We start from the raw sequence: 15,806 nt of genomic DNA on the forward strand, positions 1-15,806 counted from the left end.
GGCAAAGCTAATCAATAGGCAACCAGTCCTACTCTTTTGATTATCTCATAAGGTCCTATGAAATGAGGACTCAACTTGCCTCTTCTACCAAATCTAAGGTCTTTCCTCCACGAGGATACTTTCAAAAATACCTTATTGCTTACTTGAAACTCAATTTCCTTTCATTTCAAATCCACATAGGATTTCTATCTATCCAAGGTGACCTTCAAACAGTCATGAATCACTTTAACTTTCTCTTCAGTCTCTTTGATTAAATAGACCCCGTGAATCTGACTCTCTCTGAGCTCAGTCCAATATAAGGGCGTTCGACACTTTAGCCTATACAAAGTTTCATAAGGCGCCATTTTCAGACTTGTCTGATAACTGTTGTTGTAAGCAAATTCAACCAATGGCAAGTACCTTTCCCAACTACCTTGAAACTCGAGAACACAACACTGTAACATGTCTTCTAAAATTTGAATCACTCTTTTCGACTGATCGCCGGGTGGCGGGTGAAATGCCGTGCTAAAACTCTATCGTGTCCCCAATGCCTTTTGTAGCTTTTTCCAAAACCTCGAGACAAATCTAGGGTCTCTATCCGCAATAATCAACAAAGGCACTCCATGTAACCTCACAATTTCAGAAACGTACAAGTCGACCAGTTTCTCGAGAGAGTAATCGGTATGCACTGGTATAAAATCTACCGACTTTGTTACCCTATCAACAATAACCCAAACAACATCCTTTTTCTTCGGGGTTATCAGCAAACCCGTCGCAAAATCTATAATAATCGATCCCACTTCCACTCGGGGACCGTGATAGGCTGAAGTAAACCCGAAGGTACTTGGTGTTTCGCCTTCACTTGCTGGCACACAAGACATTTTGAAATGAATTCTTAAATGTCTCTTTTCATCCCCGACGACCAATACATTTTCTTCAGTAGTTATACATTTTCACGCCACCCAGGTGGACGAACAAACACCTACTATGTGCGTCATCTAAAACCTTTTGAATCAATTTGTTGTTCTTGGGTACACAAACTTTATCTTTGAACATCAAACACCCATCGACACCAACACGAAACTCAGATTTATTTTTCGTCTTACACTAAGCTATCTTAGCTTGCAACCTTTCTAAGCTTCATAGATCGCTTGTAGAAATGTCAATCTAGCTCTCAACTCTGCTAGGACCGAACCATCGCTAGACATAGACAACTGAGTATTCATGGCTCTCATGGCAAACAATGACTTTTGACTCAGAGTGTCAGTGACTACATTCGCCTTTCTCGAATGGTAGTCGATAATCAGGTCATAACCCTTTATTAGTTCTAACCATCGTCGTTGCCATAAATTTAACTCCTTTTGAGTCATCAAGTACTTAAGACTTTTGTGATCGGTGAATACTCGGCATTTCTCTCCATACAAATGATGTCTCCAAATCTTCAGCGCGAACACGATGGCGGCCAACTCTAATTCGTGCGTCGGGTAGTTTTTCTCATGAGGCTTTAGTTATCTTGAATCGTAAGCTATGACCTTACCTTCTTGCATAAGCACGCACCCCAAACCATTCAAGGAGGCATCACTATGTATCACAAACTCCTTTCCTGACTCTGGTTGCACTAACACTGGGGCCTCGGTCAGTAAAGCCTTTAATTGCTCAAAACTCTATTGGCACTTTTCTGTCCATTCGAACTTGACATCTTTTTGCAGCAGTCTTTTCATCGGAGTAGCTATCATAGAAAATCTATTTACAAACCACCTATAGTACCCGGCCAAACCCAAAAAGCTTCAGACCTCTGTCACATTCTTCAGTGGTTTCCATTCAACAATAGCCGAGATTTTGCTTGGGTCAACTCTAATCCCGTCACCTGACACAATGTGTCCTAGAAATCCAACCTCCTTAAGCCAGAACTCGCTCTTACTGAACTTGGCGTACAATTTTTTGTCTCTCAAGGTCTTTAACACAGTTCTCTAATACTTCGCGTGTTCATTCTCATCACGCGAGTAAATCAGTATGTTATCGATAAAGACCACCACAAACTTATCCAAATACGGCTAAAAAATGTGGTTCATCAAATCCATAAATACTGCTAGGGCATTAGTTAAACCAAAGGGCATGACGAGGAACTCATAATGCTCGTATCTTGTCCGAAATGTAGTCTTCGGTATATCTTACTCTTTCACTCTTAACTGGTAGTATCCTGACCCCAAGTCAATTTGGAAAATACAGTGGCTCCCTTTAACTGATCAAATAGGCCATCGATCCTTAGAAAAGGATACTTCTTCTTCGCTGTTACCTTATTGAGCTGTCTTTAGTCGACACATAACCACATCGACCCATCTTTCTTTTTCACCGGAGCACCCAACAGGGAAAAGCTCGGTCTCGCAAAGCCCTTGTCAGTTAACTCTTGTAGTTGAGCTTTCAACTCCTTTAACTCTGTAGGATCCATCCTATATGGAGCAATAGAGATGGGTGCTGTACCGAGGACCAACTTGATTCCAAACTCAACTTCCCTCATTAGAGGTAATCCGAGTAATTCTTCTAAAAATACATCCATAAACTCAGAAACCACTGGTACCATTCAATCTTCAACTCAGACACTTGAGTATTCAGCATAAAATCTAGGTAAGCCTCATATCATTTCCTCAAATATTTCTCAGTAGTCAAAGACGATACTATTACAGGCAAATTATCTGATTCATCTGACCCGACCCGAAGAACACTTTGGTCTTCACATTTCAACTCAATAGCTTTCCTCCCATAGTCCACTACGACACTATGAGAAGTCAACCAATCCATTCTAAGGATTACATCAAATTCATTAAAAGGAAATAACATCAAGTTTGCCGGAAAACAATGATCTTTAATTGTCAAAGGACAGTTTCTACATGCTTGGTCCACTAGCACGTGTCTGCCGAAAGGGTTAGACACTTTTATTACAAATTTAGTGGACTCTACTATCATGTTCATACGAGGTATCAATTCCATACATATATAAGAGTGGGTAGACCCTGTATCAATTAAAGCAACGACAGATATATCATGCATAGAAAAGGTACCCGTGATCATATCGAGAGACTCTGCCTCTTCACAGGCACGAATAGCATAAGTCCTTGCAGGCGCTCTGCCCTCGGACCTCACTGCAGCATCTCTTGGCGCACCTTTGCTAGCAGCCCCACTTCCAGAGTTCTTTTGTGGTCTACCCCTCAATGGAGCACTACTTGCCTTCGTTTCTTACTCTCTCTCTCCCCCTTCCATTTCAGGATAGTCTCGTGTGAAATGTTCTAATGATCCACACTTAAAACAGCCCATTTCATTCCCCCGGTACTCACCGAAGTGACGCCTACCACATTGCAAACATTCTGGCCATTTTGACCGAGCACTGCCGACACTTGTGATAGAAGTGGTCTGGGCTCTAGAAGTTGTGTTCTACCGATTCTTGTTCCTGTTCAAGGGCCTCACCGAAGCATTCAATCGGGTAAAGAGTTCAATAGATTTCTTAGATGAGGACTGATGCGATTTCCCCATCTGTCTTTTTCTTGAATGTCGCGATTCAATCGCCACCTTTCTCCTCTCTTTAACCAATTCTTCTGCCTTGCATGCTTTCTCAACAAGCACCACAAATTCTCTTAGCTCTAAAATGGCAACAAATACTCGGATATCCTCATTTATACCATCCTTAAACCTTTTACACATGGTAGTTTTAGTGGATACACACTCACGCGCATTGTAACACCCCTAACTCGTAACCATCATTGGATTAGGGTTACGAGGCATTACCAGACAGACAGAATATTTCGGACCAATTCAGAATCACAGATATCATATATCAATAATACAAAAGCATTGAACACCAATTCATTCATCAAAGTGGTCTACGAGACCTAAAACATACATTTAAGGAAATGTCTAAACTAAACCGAACCTATTCAGAATTTTCAGAACTTAACCAGTTCTTTCAAACTGTTAAAGTCACACGTCCGTTTGAGTAGGCTGTGTGGCACACACGGGCACTAGACACGCCCATTTAAGCCAACCGTGCCAAAAATAGGTCTTATACTAACTTTTTCACACAGCCAATAGGCACGTCCGTGTACTACGGCCGTGTGATACTTAGCTACATGCTGACTTTATCCCACGGCCATATGACACTGTCGTGTGTTAAGACCATGTGATTTTTAGGTGAATATTGTTTTTCTTACACGGCCACAAGGCACGCCCATGTTCCCTGACCGTATGGCACAATGCAGGCTTGGTTTAAGTCAATTTGCCACTTCTCTTGGGGCCAAACCTTCAAGCAATAATATACAACATTAATACCAAAATTTCCAACCAATTCGATGCTTAGAAATGACCAAAACACATTAGATCTTAGCACATTACAAATATACACCAAAACCATACACAAACTTGTCATTTGTTAGCCAACTCTCATGGCATAATATATACACATCAAAACTTATACATAGACCTTCTAGCCTATACATGCCATATTTTAAAATATGAACACTTTCGAAAGTACCAAAATGAGGTCGATAGTGTGGTGACGATCCTCGACTATCCCCGAGCCTTCAGTAGCTACGATAACTGTAAAACGGACAGTAAACACACCGAGTAAGCTACAAAGAGCTTAGTAAGCCAAATGCAATTGGTATAATTACTAAAGCATATAAATACCATTCAACCATCTAGATTCATAACCATTTCATAGAATAATTCATAAACTTAGCCATGCTCCTTTGTTTGCATATATGTCATGCTTCATTTCCCTACATATTTCCCAGAGACAGAGCTTTTCATATTCAAAAAATTTAGTACGATACAAACGTACCTGCATAGGTTATACAATTCATATACTCAATCTCAAATTTCATACACTATAATCAGACAGGTCAGAAACGATACAGATGCTCATAATCAACTACAATGCCGACGTCCCAAACGTGGTCTTACATGTAATTCAATATTGATGCCTCTATCCCAGACAGGTTCTTACACAAAATTAGATACGATGCCAATGTCCCAGACATGGTTTCATACGTAAATCTAAATCAAGGCATGTATCCTAGACACGGTTTTACACGATGTCACAGACAGATGTCAACTTTTCTTAGGAACATACAGAGTTTTTCAGATATTAAAATATTATCATACTTTACTCCAAAGATATACATCAGGAACTCAAGACCATCCAATACAGATTACAGTTTATATGTGCAGAATTTATTTCAATTAACAGGTAATTGTAATTTGACTTACCTCGTACAGATTTCAGACGGAACGAGTCTACTATTCAACTATTTTGGACTTCCCTCGATCTAAGTCCGATTTTCTTTGTTCTTGATCTAATACAATTCAAATTCAACCATTCAATCATTCATTCACTCAAAATAATCCATGAACACATATTTAGGGTACTTTTCATTTTAGCCCTTACATTTTCACGCTTTGATAATTTAGTCCATTTTTCACAAAATCACAAATATGCAAAATTCACTAATACTATAGCTTGGCCAAATATACATAACTTCCATACAAGTCTAACTTACATAATTAATTCATAATTTAGTCCTTCAAAACCTCATTTTCACAAATTAGTCCAAATGACTCTATTACATCAAAATTCAAAGACAAAACTTATAACCCATCTACCAAGCCTTCATAATTCATCTAAAAACATTTCAAAACTCATGATATCAAAAATGGCATCTCATGAAATCTTTAACAGAAATAGAAATTCAGACATGGGCTTTGAAGAACACGAAGCAACGATCACAAAAACATAAAAAATACAAAAAATCGAGTCAAAATAGACTTACAATTGCTTTCTCAAAGTGCCGAATTATTTTGAGCATTCAAACCCTATTTCCATGGTAATATTCGGCCAAAATGATGAACATGCAAAACCATTTCATGCTTTATTTTATTATAATTACATTTATTAATACATTTACTAAAATACCCTTGCATTTAAACATTAATAAACCATTTAATAATGTCTAACAAGGTCATTTAATACATTACATGGTCAATTAACCACATAAGGACCCATTAGTCCAAAGCCATTTCAAATACATACTTTAAACATGTAGCATGCTAATTTCACTTTTTTTGCGATTAAATCCTTTTTGTATAATTGACAGAAACAGACAAATTAAATCATAGAAATTTTCACAGATGTAAATTCACATCTCAAAAACACAAAAAATAATATTAAAATATTTTTTAGACTCGGATTTGTCGTCCCAAAACCACTATTCTGACTAAGGTCAAAACCGGACCGTTACAATTCTCCCCCTTTAGGGATTTTCGTCCCCAAAAATATTACCGTTAAACAGATTCGGATAATGTTCCCTCATTGAATCTTCAGGCTCCCACGTAGCCTCTTCAACACCATGTCGATACCACATCACTTTAACTAACGAAATTTTCTTGTTTCGCAATTATTTAATCTCGCAAGCTAAAATACGGATCGACTTTTCTTCGTAAGTCATATCAGATTGAATCTCCATTTCAGAAGCGGATATCATATGGGACGGATCAGATTTGTACCATTTAAGTATTGATACGTGAAATATATTATGTATCTTTTCCAACTCAGATGGTAGCCTCAATCTATAAGCCACCGACCCAACTCGCACAGTGATTTCATACGGTCCAATGAACCTCGGACTCATTTTCCCCGTTTTACCAAATTGGGACAGTTTCTTCCACGGAGATACTTTCAGAAACACTTTATCACCGACCTCAAATTCAATATCTTTTTGTTTTAAATCCGCGTAAGATTTCTAACGATCAGAGGTAGTTTTCAGACTATCTCGGATTACTTTCACTTTCTGTTTTGTTTCTTTTATCAGATCAATACCATAAATCTTATTCTCACTGAGCTTAGACCAGTATAACGGAATTCTACACTTTCTACCATATAAGGCTTCGTACGGTACCATTTTGATGCTCGATTGAAAGCTATTATTATAAGCGAATTCAATTAGGGGTAGATACTGTTCCTACGTACCTTCAAACTCAAGAATGCAACATCTCAACATATCCTCGAGTATCTGAATAATCCGTTCTAATTGATCATCTGTTTGCGGATGAAAAGTAGTATTAAAATGCAATTTAGTTCCCAGAGTATCTTGCAATTTCTTCCAGAATCGCAATTTAAGTCTCGGGTCTCTATCATACACTATTGACAATGGCACACCATGCAATCTCACAATATCATAAATATACAACTCAGCTAGCTTATCAATCGAATAATCAAACCGAATAGGAATAAAATGAGCTAATTTCGTCAAACGATCAACTACAACCCAAATTGCATCTTTCTTTTTCGGAGATAGAGGCAGACCTGAAACAAAATCCATGGTCACTCGATCTCATTTCCACTCTGAAATCATAATCGGTTGTAATAACTCAGATGGCACCTGATGCTCAGCTTTAACTTGTTGACATATTAAACATCTCGAAACAAAGTCAAAGATATCTCTTTTCATTCTCGGCCACCAATATAGTTGTCTCAAATCATTATACATTTTCGTACTTCCCAGATGTACAGAAAATCTACTGCTGTGAGCTTCATTCAAAATCATCAGAATCAACTCCGGATTTCTCGGAACACAAAGTCTATTTCTGAACCTCAGACAGTCATCAACATCTATCCAGAATTCAGAATCAGAATCAGAATTACACTGAGTTTGTTTTATCAACCTTCTGAGCTTCGATAATCTATTTTAAAAATAAGGGTTTTGCTTTCAATTCAGCACAAACCAAGGTATCATTAGGCAGTGCTAAATGAGCATTCATAGCACACAACGTAGACAACGATTTCCTACTTAGAGCATCAGAAACAACATTAGCTTTGCCCGGATGATAATTAATCATAAGTCCGTAGTCTTTTAGCAATTCTAACCATCTTCTCTGTTGCAAATTCAACTTTTTTTGCGTCATTAAATACTTCAGACTTTTATAATCAGAAAACACATGACATTTCTCACCAAACAGTTAGTGACGCCAGATCTTTAAAGCAAATACAATGGCATCCAACTCAAGGTCGTATGTTGGATAGTTCTTCTCATGTGGCTTCAACTGTCTCGAAGCATAAGCAACAATTTTTCCTTCTTGCATTAAAACACAACCTAGTCCATTCAACGAAGAATCACTGAAAACAACGAATTCTTTTCCCGAATCAGGTTGTACCAACACTAGAGCTTTAGTTAACAGAGCTTTTAACTGTTCAAAACTTTTCTGACATTTCTTAAACCATTCAAACTTCACATCTTTTTGAAGCAATTTTGTCAACGGAGTTGCTATCACAGATAAATCTTTTACAAATCGTCTGTAGTAACTGGCAAGTCCCAGAAAACTGTGGACTTCAAATACATTCCTCGGAGGCTTCCAATCCAAAATAGATGAATTCTTACTCGGATCAACCCGAATACCAGAAGCTGATACAATATGACCCAGAAAACCAACTTCTCACAACCAGAATTCACATTTACTGAACTTTGTATATAACTGTTTATCTCGCAGAGCCTGTAGCACTATTCTCAAATGCTTGGCATGTTCAGATTCATCTCGTGAATAAATCAATATGTCATCAAGGAATACAACAACAAATTGATCTAAATACTGTCTGAAAATTTTATTCATAATGCCCATACCTCATTCTGAAAGTAGTTTTCAGAATATCAGAATCTTTTACTCACAACTGGTATCAGAGCTAGGTTTGTAAAACTCGGCTGTGGAATGGGTTTTTGAAAATTTTTCTCAAAATTAGAGTATTGGGAAGTTTTCCTAAAATTTGGTTTTGGAAAAGATGATTTCAAAGGAATTTAAATTGTTTTTGAAACGACGTTACTGGAAGCATGGCACACTGAGTCTCCGGTGCCAAATCTGTAAATTCTCTGCCATTATTTACTACTATGGACTGAAATGTTATACTGAGAAACTGCTATAGATAGTAGTACTATACTGAAACTCTTTGGTTATAGTAAATTGAGACTATAGAAGACTGAGAACTGTAGTAAGACTTTGTTCTGCAGAAACAAACCTTAATTATTGTCGTTCATAACACATTGTAAATGTAACACCCCGAACCCGAGGCCGTCGCCGGAGTTGAACACGAGGTGTTAACAGACTTCAAACCACTTATTAAAATTTTTCCAGACAAGCTGTCAATCTGCGTACTAGTCGCTTTAAAAATCATATCTTGAGCTCTGGAACTCAAAATCCAGTTCCGTGAATTTTCCCTGAAACTAGACTCATATTCCCATCTACATATTTTTTTCTAGAATTTTTGGTCAGGCCAATTAGTACAGTTTATTAGTCAAAGTCTCCCATGTTACTGGGGTCGACTACACTGACCTTTGTGCATTACGACCTAGATATCTCCCTGTACAGAACTTCCATACTGATTCCGTTTGTTTCTATAGAAACTAGACTCAGATAGGAATCTATACATATATGGTATGACTCCTAATTATCTCTGGTTAATTTATAATGAATTTCCAAAGTCGGAGTAGGGAATCCAGAAACCGTTCTGGCCCTGTCCCACGAGAACCTGATTATCTCTTAACATACTGTCCATATGATCCTTTCGTTACTTCTATATGAAAATAGACTCATCGAACTTCGATTACATAATTTATTCATCAATTAATTCCACTCCTACTATTTTTAGTGATTTTTCAATCTCATGTCACTGCTGCTGCCAGCATCTGTTACAAAAGCAACTATGCCCACTTCGTGTTTACTCCTTGATCTAACTAATAATACATCATGCATATCACAAATTATGATCATGACTAACCATGCCAAAGGCTAATCATTGTCAAACTTCCCCTACTACACTATTGCCATATCATGAATTTTAACACCAAAATAATCAACCATGACGTATGGCATAAAAAGGTCGAATTATCAAGATTTGCGACCTAACGTATGAATCCAAACCCAACCGAACATTTATGCCATTTTCGCATGGCTAAAAGGTTACATACCAAAGTTCAAACACAACATAATAGCCTATACATGCCGAAATGTTCTCCTAAGCCAACTAAGAAGAAAGTACCAAAACTTGCTATCCGGTGTGATGACTTCGATGACGGCCCGACCACGCAAAAAGAGACGAGTCCAAGAAACCTAGTATGGGTGACAAGGAAACACCGAGTGAGTTTATAACTCAGTAAGTCATAAGCAATACACTACCATCCATTAATAACATTATCACAAGAGGAAACAAAATGGAACGAGGCTAGTTACTCCATCCATACCGAACCATACCATAGTTCCTCCGACCTATCGGTTCAATCTCATACCAAATCATGCATTCACATTCCATATACTCATCAATAGGATATTCGAGGCATTTTCATAAATCATTTTATTTTCGTTACAATCATACAACTAAACGGCCTTTCACCCATTCCACGATAAATCTTATGTACGTGACTTCAAGTATATTCGTCACATGGGTTCAAACTTACCAAGCTCAACTCCAAATATAGACATAGCACCTATTAGCCATGAGCTCAAGATACTTACCAGATCCGCTGTCCGTGATCGACTCAATAGTGTCGCACACTTAGTGTCCATAATGATTCAAGAACATATTAAGTCCGCACACTCAGTGCTATATAATCAACTCGCACACTTAGTGCTACATAATCATACTCGCACCCTTAGTGCTACATAGTCAACTCGCACACTTAGTGCTACATAGTCAAACTCGCACACTTAGTGCTACATATTCAATTCGCACACTTAGTGCTGCACAATTTAAACCCGCACACTTAGCGCCAATCTCATGGTCATAAATGTTTATACCTGCACATTTAGTGCCGAGATCAACAACTCAATACATCTCACCTCTTTTCTTTTCATTCAACACTTTCATCACCACATACGTACATGCATATATATATTTATTCATTCCATTCAGCATCATTACATAAACGTTATGACCATTTGAATTAATACCAACTATATGCTTAATGACTTACTTTATGTTGGGTAAAATAATTCCGAGTCGGCTACTCGATGACCTTCGATTTCCCCTTGTTGGACGCCTCTCCTTTAGGTTCTTGAGCTTAAATAATACAAATAAGAGTATTCAATATTTAACCCAATAACATGAATTTATTTATCACATTCGGCAATCACATATCATTAAATTTTCAAACCAAAATGTCATTATATGACCACATATACACATATCCATATACTTAAGCTCAATAATTATAATGTAATATCATGTACCCACTTTAAGTATATTGCCGAATATACTTAATCATACATACACCTAACCAAAACAATTTCCTAAAATCTTTATATCATTTATACACTAAGCCGAATACTCTCACCAAGTTCACCTATATTCTTCAACAATTCCTTCATTGATCAAACACATATTCGGCTAAAGAAATGGCAATTTTAGCAACCTTCGATTTAGTACTTAACTTTTACCACATATCAAATAACTCATTTCCTTACTCATGTGACCACGTATATTCGGTCATGCATACACACATAAAATCAATTTGGAGACTCTATCAATCCAACATACATTCGGCACCTTCATCCACCATTCTACCAAGCATGTAATATTCAAACACAACCAAACTCACATTCGGCCCTAGCTCATAACAAGGTAGCCGATTCTTTTATAGTTCAAACACTCCTCTATCATCATTCACCTAACTTTAACATGAAACAACAAAACTCACCATTTCTCATCCAAATAACATGAACAACAACCATTTCTTGAACACTTTCTCATGACCGATTGCTCATGTTACCAACAAGATTCAAGATTTGAACATGGGCTATTTAGAACTCAAGTCAATTACTAAAACATGCATGCATCTCAAGGACAACATCAAACATACCTTAGTCTAGCAAACCACCATAGCCGATTTTCTCAAGCTTTTCCCCTTCCTTTCTTTCCTCTATTCGGCCAAAGATGTTCAAGAATGAACACTTTTTTTTGTTTTCTTTCTTCAATTCACGGCAACAAGGGGGTATGGATGAGACCATATTATTTTTTTTTTCATCACCATGCTCATTATTTTATTTTTCTTAACATACATCACTAGCATAACATGTTGGAGACATGTTTCCACCCATAGCATGGCCGGCCACTATGCTTTAGTTTGGCTAATTTGACATGCAAGGACAACACTTTCCCACTTTAATACTATTTGGTCCTTACTTATTTACCTATCATAATTTTCTAAGTCTTTCAACTAGATCCTTTCAAGCAAAATTCACATTCCTAATATAAAATTAAAACATCAAATTTTTGTACAAGTACTATCACACATATAAGATATGCAAATAAAATTTTAACTAAATTTTATGACTCGGTTTTGTGGTCCCGAAACCACATTCTGACTAGGGTCGAATTAGGGCTGTTACAACTCTCCCCCACTTAAGAAATTTTCGTCCCCGAAAATCTTACCGGTAAATAGGTTTGGGTATCGTTCTTTCATCGAGCTCTCGGTTTCCCAAGTAGCTTCCTCGATCCCATGTTTGAGCCATAACACCTTCACTAACGGAACCCTTTTGTTTCGCAACTCCTTCACTTCACGAGCTAGGATACGTATCGGTTCTTCTTCATAACTCATATCGGCTTGAATTTCAACCTCTGATGGGCTAATTATGTGCGATGGATCAGATCGATAGCGTCGAAGCATCGAAACATGAAAGACGTCGTGAATCTTTTCAAGCTCAGGGGGCAAAATTAATCGGTATGCAACTGGTCCAACTCGTTCGGATACTTCGTACGGGCCGATGAATCTCGGACTCAATTTGCCCTTACGACCAAATCTAAGCACCTTCTTCCAGGGTGAAACTTTGAGAAATACTTTATCTCCAACCTGATATTCAATGTCTTTTCTTTTCAAATCCGCATACGACTTTTGACGATCCGAAGCGGCTTTCAAACTTTCGCGAATTACTCGGACTTTCTGCTCGGCATCCTTAATCAAATCAACCCCAAAGATTTTACTTTCACTAAGTTCAGTCCAAAATAATAGGGTACGGCACTTGCGACCGTATAAAGCCTCGTAAGGTGCCATCTTAATGCTTGATTGAAAGCTATTGTTATAAGCAAATTCAATCAAAGTCAAATATCTTTCCCATGAACCACAGAACTCTAAGACACAACATCTCAACATATCCTCGAGTATCTGAATTGTTCGTTCAGATTGACCATCGGTTTGGGGGTGAAAAGCAGTGCTAAAATGCAGCTTGGTACCCAAAGCTTCTTGCAATTTCTTCCAAAATCGCGATGTAAATCTTGGGTCTCTATCTGACACAATAGAAATAGGTACTCCATGTAATCTCACAATCTGAGAAACGTACAATTCAGCTAGTTTATCCAATGAAAAATCCGTACGCACGGGGATAAAGTGAGCCGACTTAGTCAGTCGATCGACAACAACCCAAATCGCATCCTTCTTACTTGCTGACAATGGCAGCCCGGACACAAAGTCCATTGTGACTCGATCCCATTTCCACTCGGGTATCATGATCGGCTGAAGTAATCCTGAAGGCACTTGATGGTCTGCTTTCACTTGTTGACATATTAAGCATCTCGAAACAAAGTCAGAGATGTCTCGTTTCATACCATGCCACCAAAACTGACGTTTCAAATCGTTGTACATTTTAGTACTACCCGGGTGGATAGACATTCGGCCACTATGAGCCTCATTCAAAATCATCGAAATAAGTTTCGAATTCCTTGGAACACACAAACGACTTCTAAACCTCAAACAATCATCATCATCCATTCGAAACTCCGATTCCTTGTTCAGAACACACTCAGCCCGTTTTGCAACCAATTCATCATCAACTTTCTGGGCTTCACGAATTTGATGAATCAACAATGGTTTGGCTTTTAATTCAGCTACTAACACATTGTCGGGTAGAACAGACAAGTACACATTCATCGCTCGTAAAGCAAACAATGATTTCCAGCTTAAGGCGTCCGCAACCACATTAGCCTTTCCCGGGTGGTAATCAATGACAAGCTCGTAATCTTTCAACAATTCAAGCCAACGTCTTTGTCGCAGATTCAAGTCTCGCTGAGTCATCAAATATTTGAGACTTTTGTGATCCGAAAATACATGGCACTTCTCACCAAATAAATAATGTCGCCATATTTTTAAAGCAAATACGATGGCAGCTAGTTCGAGGTCGTGGGTTGGATAATTTCTCCCGTGTGGCTTCAATTGTCTCGACGCATAGGCCACAACTCGACCTTCTTACATCAACATGCAACCCAACCCAAGTAGGGATGCGTCACTATAAATGACAAACTCTTTGCCTGATTCGGGTTGCACTAAAATTGGTGCTTCAGTCAAATGAGTTTTCAGTTGATCGAAACTTTTCTGACATTTCTCCGTCCATTTGAACTTAACATCCTTTTGAAGTAGCTTCGTCATTGGTGTGGCTATCATCGAGAAACCTTTGACAAATCGTCGGTAATAACCGGCGAGCCCTAGGAAGCTCCGAACTTCGGTAACATTTCTCGGAGGCTTCCACTTAAGTATGGCTGAAATTTTGCTCGGGTCAACTCGAATACCTGATGCGGATACCACATGACCCAAGAAGCTAACCTCTCTTAACCAGAACTCACACTTACTGAACTTAGCATATAACTGCTTATCCCGCAAAACTTGCAACATTAATCTCAAGTGTTCAGCATGTTCGATCTCATCTCTTGAATAGACCAAGATGTCATCAATGAACACAACTACGAACCGATCCAAATATGGTCTGAAGATCCGATTCATCAAATCCATAAATACTGTAGGGGCATTAGTGAGCCCAAACGGCATCACTAAGAACTCGTAGTGACCGTACCTCGTTCTGAAAGCAGTTTTGGGTATGTCCGAATCTCGAATTCGCAACTGATAATAGCCCGATCTCAAATCTATTTTTGAGAACACTGAGGCTCCCTTCAGTTGGTCGAACAAATCATCGATGCGCGGCAACGGATATTTGTTCTTTATCGTCACTTTATTCAGTTGACGATAGTCAATGCACAACCTCATGGTTCCGTCCTTCTTTTTCACGAACAATACTGGTGCACCCCAAGGTGAGAAACTTGGTCGAGCAAAACCTCTATCCGTCAATTCTTGCAACTGAGCTTTTAACTCTTTTAACTCGGTTAGTGCCATACGATACGGAGCTATCGAAATCGGCATTGTCCCAGGTACAAGCTCAATACCAAACTCTACCTCCCGAACAGGTGGTAAACCCGGTAATCCTTCAGGAAAAACATCCGGGTATTCACAAATCACCGGCACAGATTTGGGTTTCTTTTCTAACTCTTTGTCATCAAGTACATACGCAAGGTATGCTTCGCACCCTTTTCTCACATATTTCTGGGCCAACATTGCTGATATTACAGCTGGCAACCCCCTTAAGTCCGCAGACTCAACTCGGATTATCTCGTTATTTGCGCACCTCAAATCAATAGTCTTGCTTTTGCAATTCACAACCGCATCATGCGCGGTCAACCAATCCAAACCAAGAATAACATCAAATTCCTAAAACGGCAAAAGCATCAAATCGGCCGGAAAACAGGATTCTCGGATTATTAGAGGGCATCTCTTACACACTTTATCAACAAATACGCATTGACCCAAAGGGTTTGACACTCGAATTACGAACTCAGTAGACTCAACAAGTAGAGTCTTACTGGATGCTAAGGTTTCGCATACATATGAATGAGTAGAGCCAGGGTCAATCAATGCAATCACATTAGTATCAAAGAGAGTGAAGGTACCAGTGATGACGTCAGGGGAGGATGCCTCCTC

Source organism: Gossypium hirsutum, chromosome A02 (genome assembly GCF_007990345.1).
Source record: "Gossypium hirsutum isolate 1008001.06 chromosome A02, Gossypium_hirsutum_v2.1, whole genome shotgun sequence".
Taxonomy (NCBI): domain Eukaryota; kingdom Viridiplantae; phylum Streptophyta; class Magnoliopsida; order Malvales; family Malvaceae; genus Gossypium; species Gossypium hirsutum.